Source organism: Podarcis bocagei, assembly GCF_964188305.1.
Source record: "Podarcis bocagei genome assembly, chromosome: 13".
Classification (NCBI taxonomy): Eukaryota; Metazoa; Chordata; class Lepidosauria; order Squamata; family Lacertidae; genus Podarcis; species Podarcis bocagei.
Genome location: NC_138138.1, coordinates 9,641,451 through 9,651,795, shown reverse-complemented (window position 1 = coordinate 9,651,795; position 10,345 = coordinate 9,641,451). Strand labels below are relative to the sequence as shown.

The 10,345-nt window shown below is 45.7% G+C and overlaps 1 long non-coding RNA gene across 1 annotated transcript in view; it reads right to left on the bottom strand.

Annotated features, from left to right (window-relative positions):
- The window catches only part of LOC308571473, a 351,060-nt gene that overhangs the window by 45,296 nt on the left and 295,419 nt on the right, over window positions 1–10,345 (bottom strand). The window lies entirely within an intron of this gene.

Genomic DNA, 10,345 nt, shown 5'->3' with positions numbered 1-10,345 from the left:
CCGGCTTTATACTTCCTACGCGACAATTCCCACAAGGCCCTACGGAGCCCCTTCGGCGCGTGGCGTCACAGGGCGCGGCGCCGTTACCTCACGGCGTACGCTCTCTTCTCTCTCTCGCGCGCGCGCGGCGTCAGAGGGCGCGGCGCCGTAACCTCACGGCGTACGCTCTCTTCTCTCTCGCGAGGGTGGGGTAAATGAAAAGATCACCATAGAGATAAAATGTAGAGACGCGAGGTTCGAAGTCGCGTTCCGCCCTCACTTCCCCCAGGGCGTCCCGGGGCGCGGCGCCGTTACCTCATGGCGTACGAAAAACAACAACAAGCCGAACACACCGTAGAGCTACGAAAGAGTAGAGTGTGTCTACGGCTAGAGAAGTGACAAAGAGATCCGATAGGTAGATATATGGATATCACCATAGAGCTAAAATAAAAAAATTCCTTCCAGTAGCACCTTAAAGACCAACTAAGTTAGTTCTTGGTATGAGCTTTCGTGTGCATGCACACTTCTTCAGATACCAAGAACTAACTTAGTTGGTCTTTAAGGTGCTACTGGAAGGAATTTTTTTATTTTGACTATGGCAGACCAACACGGCTACCTATCTACTACTGGAACCATAGAGCTAGAAAGTGTGGAGCGTGCGCGACCAGAAAGGAGTTTCAAGAGGACTGGAGGAAATTTAAGGACTATTTGGATAAATATTGTAATATAAAAAAAATAGAAATTACTTGAAAGAAACAAATAGGATTAAACTAAGTTATAATTAAATAAATGGGATTTAGAAGGTTAAGAAAAGTGAATAAGATGGATTATAATTGGAAATTGTTTTAGTTTAATAATGATATTGGAAAGCTGTTACTTTTAACTACAAGGAAACTCAGAAGGGAGGGACTTGAGGAAGTCAACCAAGATGTTTAAAAGGTTGGATTTCTGAATGATTAAGTTTGTTGTTATTGTTTATCTGTTTATTGTTCCTTTTTTCTTTTTTCTGTTTTTGTGTATTATTCTGCTTTGTGGTTTCTATTATCATTGTGGAAAATCTAATAATTTTTTTTAAAAAAGAAAGAAAGTGTGGAACGTGTATATAGAGCGATGGATAGCCTGGGAGTCTGAAATATACTCAGAGTCGCAAAGTGATTTCATGCTCTTTATTCAGCTCATAATGGTAAGGAGGAATGAATGAAAGTCCCCTCAAAGTATCTGCTTTATATACATTATTTACACAATGGGCTGCACATGATTGGCTAATTCTGGAATTCTACTGTAAGCCAATCAGGTTGTGGATTCACTTCAATCTGGAGCATGATTGGGTGGTTCCTGCCAACCAATCATACTGCTGCATTATTCTAGGACAAATCAGACTGCTGCATTCTGAATCCTATTGTTCTAGGACCAATCAGACTGCTGCAGTTTGGATCCTATTCAACTCAGTACATAACAGAATCAACTCCCCCAATAAAATATTTGAGGGGGCCGCTCCCCACTTCCAGCTGATGCACATGGGCATTCACATAGTGTGCGCACGCTGTGTCATGTGGTTGATGTGGGGCGGGGCTTACCTGTGGCCCCACCCCCACCCCAATATTTTAATTCACGTAGGCACCCCTGAGAGATCTTGGGAGAAAAGCAATGACAAACCTAGACAGCATCTTAAAAAGCAGAGACATCACCTTGCCGACAAAGGTCCGTATAGTTAAAGCTATGGTTTTCCCAGTAGTGATGTATGGAAGTGAGAGCTGAACCATCAAGAAGGCTGATCGCCGAAGAATTGATGCTTTTGAATTATGGTGCTGGAGGAGACTCTTGAGAGTCCCATGGACTGCAAGAAGATCAAACCTCTCCATTCTGAAGGAAATCAGCCCTGAGTGCTCACTGGAAGGACAGATCCTGAAGCTGAGGCTCCAATACTTTGGCCAAAATACTTTATATTTGTAGGAAGTCGCTCAGAGTTCTAGCTCTATGGTTCTAGCTCTCCATCTCTCTCAGGGGTTGTTGTTGTTTAGTCATTTAGTCGTATCCGACTCTTCATGACCCCATGGACCAGAGCACACCAGGCACTCCTGTCTTCCACTGCCTCCCGCAGTTTGGTCAAACTCATGTCTGTAGCTTCGAGAACACTGTCCAACCATCTCGTCCTCTGTCATCCCCTTCTCCTTGTGCCCTCAGTCTTTCTCAACATCAGGGTCTTTTCCAAGGAGTCTTCTCTTCTCATGAGGTGGCCAAAGTATTGGAGCCTCAGTTTCAGGATCTGTCCTTCCAGTGAGCACTCAGGGCTGATTTCCTGCAGAATGGATAGGTTGGATCTTCTTGCAGTCTATGGGACTCTCAAGAATCTCATCCAGCACCATAATTCAAAAGCATCAATTCTTCAGCGATCAGCCTTCTTTATGGTCCAGCTTTCACTTCCATACATCACTACTGGGAAATCCATAACTTTTACTATACGGACCTTTTAGCTACACCCAAGAGCTGTTGCTGCCTAGGAAATTCGCACAGTGCAGAATTCGGCGCTAGGTGGTGCTACAGCCACAGGCCCCGGTATAATGCGTCACGGTCGCTCTGGGAGGTTGACCTAAGTGAATGAGCAGCAACAGAAATGAGGAATGCAGGAAAAGGCGACTTTGGCTGCTCTGTCCCTACTTAACCCTTGCAATATCTTGCCCCTTGCAAAGTCTACCCATGCTTTCTCTACACCTGAAATCAACTATATATACAGCACAACCATTCTCCAGATATCCTGCCCCTTTCACTACCTTTTGGTAAACTTTTTTTCCCAGTTATAAGGCAGTTTGACACAGTAAAAAAATGCAGTACCACTGTGATCCCAGCTGCTCGCCATCTTGCTTTGCCCAGAGGAAGCTATCCACATAAATGAGCACATGCAAACTTTATGCAAGTTCCTGTCCCAGAGCAGTGCCCTGAGTGCTTTAAGTAGCTAACAAGCGCCCAGCAAGCGCTAGATTTAATATTCCCCGGTTGGATGAAAAGGATTGGGAGAGCTGGCTGTGGGCGGTTGTATGCTGTTTGCTCTCACACAAAATCTCCATGTGCTCTTTCCCATAACATAGCAAAAATGCAGTCTGCACAGGCCTAAGGAGCACAGTCCCCTCCTCATCAGGGTGTCCCCCCCCCCAAACAACTGGAGACTGTCCCGGATGCCTCTTTTGCTCCTCCCATTTCACGCCTCTTCTGGTTCTGGGGGACAAACAGGGAGGAGAGACACTCTTCAGCAGCCTGACTCATCTCTGCCAATTGTCCTCTCTCCTCCTACCCTCCTGCTTCAACTTCTGCCTCTGATTCTGTACTTCGCACCACTGCCACCGCATGTGGAGGATCCTCCGTTCGCTGTACGTAATGCCGCCGCACATGCGCTGTACATAGCGGTTTGCCACCTGCGCTGCTCGAGCGCTGTACAAACGGTGATGGGATCCCTCCATCGCCGCTACAGCCAAAAACGGAGGATCCTCCGTTTGCGGCTGCAGCTGTGAGCAGAGGATCCCGCCACTGTCCGTACGGCGCTGGAGCGGTCCTGCCAGCAAACCGCTATGTGTGGCACACGATGCCTTTGTCCGCCCCTGCTTCTGTGCCCGTAGACCTCTTTACTAAGAACTACAAGGGCAACGCTGAGACTATCTAAGAAAGACGATAGCCAGGCAGGCAGGGTCTGGCTATGGGCAGAGTGAGGTTGGAATAATATAATTGTCGAGCCGCAAGGGGCCACGAGGGTCATCTAGTCCAACCCCCTACAATGCAAGAATATTTTTGCCCAATGTGCGGCTTCAACACACGACCCTGAGATTAAGAGTTTCATGCTCTACCAGCCTCCAGTGCTTAACAATGGACTATTTGAGAACAAATGGTAATTATATGGGTGGGTGGGTGTGTCTTGAATACAGAACACATTACTGCCTCCCTTAGAACAGCTGGAACATGACCCTCTGTCAACAAGGTAGCAATTACATCTGTTGTCCAGACAGTCCCAGTTTAGCAGATTTAATCAGCCAGGATGGGGGGGGGGGAGAGATTGAGCAGCCACCTGGTCTGCTGCACCTCTTCAAGAATCCTGCCCAAATTCTCAAGCGGAACAATAAACTGGAACCCAAACTAGACTATACTAGTAATTATATCCTTTCGCTTTCATGCTTGGCTTGTGTTCTGATAGGCAAGCTGGCTGCAAGCCGGCCTGCCTCATTCCTTTGGGGGTGCTTCGCTTGCATCCAACGAGAGACAGACCCATGGAAGGGGGAAGGGGGCATTCAGGGACGTGTCAGACTCAAGTGATTCTCTCCTCCCCAGGTAGCGTCCAGGATCAAAGAAGAAACAAGGAAGTTCTTTTTAATGATTTTATTCGACAATCGAGGAGCAGAACAACGAATCTAGACTTGGATGCCATTATGATGAGACAGCACCTTGCCAACAAAGGTCCATATAGTTAAAGCTATGGTTTTCCCAGTTGTGATGTATGGAAGTGAGAGCTGGACCATAAAGAAGGCGGATCATCGAAGAAATGATGCTTTTGAATTCTGGTGCTGGAGGAGACTCTTGAGAGTCCCATGGACTGCAAGAAGATCAAACCTCTCCATTCTGAAGGAAATCAGTCCTGAGTGCTCCCTGGAAGGACAGATCCTGAAGCTGAGGCTCCAATACTTTGGCCACCTCATGAGAAGAGAAGTTTCCCTGGAAAAGACCCTGATGTTGGGAAAGATTTAGGGCACTAGGAGAAGGGGACGACAGAGGACGAGATGGTTGGACAGTGTTCTGGAAGCTACCAGCATGAGTTTGACCAAACTGCAGGAGGCAGTGGAAGACAGGAGTGCCTGGTGTGCTCTGGTCCATGGGGTCACCAAGAGTCGGACACGACTAAACCACTAAACAACAACAACATGAAGTTGCTCACTCTGAGCCCCTCCTTTTCCTTCCCCAACAACATTCTGTATCCTTATGGAAAATCTCAGGAGTCACATGTCTCTGCATTCTTTGCTCTTGACTCCTGATGGACCGGCGTGTCCTTGGAGAAGGAGTGGATGGGTTTCCCAGGCTCTCTAAGGATGTGTCTGCTATCTGTTCTCCAGCTTCCTCTCCTTCTCTCAATACCTCGAAACTTGGCAGTTCTCTGTCCTGTCGTAAATCAGTCCTGTCTCTGTCACTTCTTGCAGCTACTGGAGAACGGAGGCGGGGGGTGGACTTTCCCCTCCCCCTCCGAAAGTGGGAGAGGGCATTTCGCAGCCCCCCTCTTCAGACCAGTCCCTGACAGGACCAAAATATGGATTCTCAGTCTCCTTACATATGTACACCAGGGAGTAGCTAGTTAAAATGTGACAGGCAGGTGATAATTAGCCATAGTCTGCCTTGATAATTTGCAGAAGTTTTGTTCTTTCGTCTTTTGTGCAATTCCACTGTCACACATCCAAGAATTGACCTTGCTTACCCCCATCAACACCATTCATCTTCAGGTACAAGTTACCAAGCTGGAAGTTTAAGAGGGGAAGAGAGTGAGAGCCTTTGGTCACAATTGTTGCAAGCTCTTTTGTATGAGCCAACAGAGGTGTGAAGGATCTGTAAAAGATAGTCATATTCTTCTATGCACGCCCATTCATTTTGATGAGATTTGTGAGGTAAATCTTTTGGCTTGATTAGGACTTCTATGAAGGAAGAGGGGAGAAATGCTTCTTTGTCTGCATTTTGATGGGAAACTATTTAAATGTTCACTCCTTGAACCAATAGTTTTTGTTATGTACTGAAGTTCTCACCCTGGGCCAACAGGGGGATACTGTAGATAGTTATGCAAATGAAGGATCAAAAGTAACGTTCTGTGATTGGATAGTTTGTATGCAAATGAAGGATCAAAAAGTGACGTTCTGTGATTGGATAGTTTTAGAAAGTTGCAACAGTTACAATTGTTCTGGAGCTCTATATAAGCAGGCTGACTGAGCTCCTCAGTTAGTTCTGTTCCAGCTTACAAATAAAGAGCTGCTTTGGAAGAATCGCTGTGTCATCTGATATGTTCGCCCACAACTTAACAGTTTTCCTTCGAAATGTGCACATTTTCAGATTTTGTCATGCAGCCCTCCAACCAAATTGCTGTACAACAATGCATACATTAAAGGAGAGGGTGCAGAAAGTAGATATACTGGTGAAAACAGCATACTAAAATACCAAATGGGTGGGGTATAAATAATAAATTATTGTTATTATTATTATTCACTTGCAAACTTTGTTAAGCGAAACCACACACAAAACACGTTTATTAGGAGAAATCAGTACTGCAATGATGACAAGTATTTTTTTAAAAATGCAAATTGCGTCAGAAATGTGGAGAACTGAACTGTAGGCTACGTAATTCCTAATCTCCTTTGCGGTGCAGAAATGTAGTTTCTCAATGTGGATTCGTTCAGGCTCTTCCTCTCCATGCTGCTTTCAATCTAGGGACTCGGCTACACAGCTGCAAATAAAACGTTTTAAATGCGTTGTAAAGTGCAAAATACAAGTGTGACACTAGATGGCGAAAGTGAGCTATGCAAAATTCAATGTGTTTTTCAAAACTTTTTTTTAGAAAAGCATTTTCACAGCGTTTTTTTAATGTGTGTGTAGATTCCACCGAGATTGATTCTAGATGTGGTTACTTGACACATGATTGAAAACCCTTCCCTTGATCACGTTATCCCTGCCTTTTCCTCCCTGCATGTGCCCCAGGTGAATGAAGACATGGTGACTGAGATCTTGGTACAGTGGTACCTCGGGTTAAGAACTTAATTAGTTCTGGAGGTCCGTTCTCAACCTGAAACTGTTCTTAACCTGAAGCACCACTTTAGCTAATGGGGCCTCCAGCTGCTGTTGCGCCGCCGGAGCACGATTTTTGTTCTCATCCTGAAGCAAAGTTTTTAACCTGAAGCAATATTTCTGGGTTAGCGGAGTCTGTAACCTGAAGCGTCTGTAACCTGAAGCGTATGTAACCCGAGGTACCACTGTATACATCCACCAACTGGGGGAGTAATAAGGTATCTGCAATAAGTGCAATAAGGTATCTGAACCAGTGGGAGGTGACAGACAGAAAAACAACCTGTTCTCCCTTCTCACCGATTCATTATCTTTTACTAGCATCTTGTTGAAATAAAAAAATTCCTTCCAGTAGCACCTTAAAGACCAACTAAGCTAGTTCTTGGTATGAGCTTTCGTGTGCATGCACACTTCTTGCATGCACACGAAAGCTCATACCAAGAACTAACTTAGTAAGACCAAGAACTAACTTCTTCCATGCACAGGAAAGCTCATACCAAGAACTAACTTAGTTGGTCTTTAAGGTGCTACTGGAAGGAATTTTTTTATTTTGACTAGGGCAGACCAACACGGCTACCTACCTGTAACTAGCATCTTGTTGGTGAAGGCGATTACTTCCTTTCAGCCTTTCCTTCCTTCCTTCCTTCTTCTTCTCCAGTTTCAGCCAGCATTCAGTATGAGCTGGCATCTGTTAGCATTCACATCTTGGATCCATCTTTGCTGCATCTAAAATCTATCCTTAGAATGGCTTTGTCTGCCATGAGAAATAAACCTTGAGTTTTCTCCATGCTTTCAACCAGCAGCCTCACCAAATTATGTCTCTCTGCACATAGCTGTGGTATATTTACTAAACTCCAACAGCGTTGTGGACTGCGGCGACAGGTGTGGCGGCACTTTTTCCTTTCACACCGTTGGGCCCGCTCTCACTTAGGCAAATTGCCCCCGCCCCACTGAACAACCCTTTAACTGAAGGTCTCTCTACCTTTCCCCTTAAATTTTAGCCCAGAATGCCTTGCAGGGGACCTTTGTGAGGGAGTAACTAGTAAGTTGGAATCTCAGACAGGCTTTCTTTAAATTAACAATAAAGATTTATTTAAGGCTAGATACAGTAGTACCTTGGGTTAAGTACTTAATTTGTTCTGGAGGTCCGTACTTAACCTGAAACTGTACTAATGCTGCGCCGCCAGGGCACGATTTCTGTTCTCATCCTGAAGCAAAGTTCTTAACCTGAAGCACTATTTCTGGGTTAGCAGAGTCTGTAATCTGAAGCGTATGTAACCTGAAGCGTATGTAACCCGAGGTACCACTGTATTAAATAACACAAATGGATTAAACTTAGGTTACTTCAGGAACACAGTGCAATTTCACTTTAATTCGCTCTCAGTTGTTTTTGGCGTTATAGGTCTGGTTCCTTCATACAGTGATTCTTTCAGTTATCCACCCTTTAACAATTCTGCTCATGAGGTACAGTGGTACCTCGGGTTAAGTACTTAATTCGGTCCGGAGGTCCGTTCTTAACCTGAAACTGTCCTTAACCTGAAGCACCACTTTAGCTAATGGGGCCTCCTGCTGCTTCCGCGCCGCTGGAGCACAATTTCTGTTCTCATCCTGAAGCAAACTCCAGCAGTGAGAGTGCACTGGAGCTGGGGTAAATAGTATTGAATGCAAAGTCCTTATGTGGGCTAATAGGAGGGAAGGAACAGGGGTGCTCCATACCTGGAGGACTGGATCCAACTGAGACCTTCCCACGTTGAGAGATTCTAAGCATGCTTGAATGAGCCTGTCTAGAATCCTCCCTGTGATCAGGAATCCTGCTTGATCAGAGGGCTGAATTTACTCCAGAATGCAGGTCACACACTAAATTTAGGTTGACGAATCTGTCGCTATGTCAAAACTGAAAAATTCAAAGTACACCTAACTTCCAGGTCTCTCTTTTTGGAGGGCAGGGAAAAGCAACAAGCTGGCGGAGGTGAAAGAACGAGATCAACAACAATCGTTAACCTCAGGGATGAGCACATTCTGTAATGACCGCTCCCCACATCAAAGGGGGGGGGCGTACTTTTCGTGGTCGCGCCCAGCACCCCTGATCCTACACAGCTCCTCGTAGTATTTGTCTGGCATTGCCCAGCCCAAGCTGGATACCTGGAGGTTCCCGCCCAACCTCGAACAATCAACCAATCCCGGTGGGGGAGGCGTTGCCAGGGGAGTTGGCCAGATAGGGGGTGGGGCTTCCCTACTCACACAATAGAGGGTGGAACTTACCTGGGAGATCACAGTCAGCTGAAGAGCTTTTCCCACCCTGCCCTCCCTCAGTTAAGCTTTCTTTTGCAGGTTAACCTTTTCTCCGCTGGTAGGCGGGCGCTGCTATGTCAAGGTAGCTGTTGAAGGGCTGGAAAGGAATTTTCCTGCATAGGCAAGTTTTGCCTTCCCCGTAGCAAAACATCACAACTTTGGCAGTTTCAGGCCTTGGGTGGAATCTTTTAGTCTCTCTTCCCTAAAATGGGGGGGGGGAGCGTGAAGCGGTGATCCATGCCCCCCCCTGCGTCGGCGATCCCACGGTTCCCCGTTAAAGGGGTTGTTCTGAGGGGAGTCATTGGCCATATGTGAAGAGGCTGTCATTGGTCTCCCCCATGTTGTGGCGAATTGGGGGGCGAGTTCTCTGCTTGAACAGATGTTCTCCAGAGACAGTCCAGTCTGGATAACCCTGATGTTCCCCAGATCCCCGGCTGGGGACTGGGAGGAATAACCGCCCAAGGCCTAAGCCAAGAAGAAGAAGAAGAGTTTGGATTTGATATCCCGCTTTATCACTACCCAAAGGAGTCTCAAAGTGGCTAACAGTCTTCTTTCCCCTCCTCCCCCACAACAAACACTCTGTGAGGTGAGTGAGGCTGAGAGTCTTCAAAGAAGTGTGACTAGCCCAAGGTAACCCAGCAGCTGCAAGTGGAGGAGCGGGGAATCAAACCCAGTTCACCAGATTACGAGTCTACCGCTCTTAACCACTTCACCATAATGTCTCCCTACATCTGAATCTTAAATAAAGTTGTGGCCAATTTTAATCCCATAACACAGTGTTGTGTGTCTTTATCCCAAGCGGGAGACAACCTGGGTTTGGGGTCTCCGCCTGTCCACGCAAAACAAAAAGCCAGTGAATGTAAAAGATTTGCCAATGAAAACAGACAAGACCTACGAATAGTCAAGGTGGGTCCTTACTGGCAACACAAGCCTGTGCACACAGGAACAAGAACTTAGTAATAACCTAGGAAAACGTATATTTTTGGATTAACAATAGTTGGCTTCCATTATGTAGGCATGTCCTTTTCTAAAGCAGTAGGTAGAGAGCCAGGACTCTTTTTTCCCATTTCCCATTTTGTTTCGCAGATGTGTTCTGCAACATGTCGTTGGGAGCCTCTAAGTGATCCATTTGTCTTTTTTTAAAATATATATTTATTAGCATTTTCTATAATGAAACAAAAACAAAAATAAACAACCACAACAAAAAAAATATATAACAAACATACAAAAATGTAAAACTTAAAAACAATTAAAAACACATAAAGTTTCAATTGCTTAT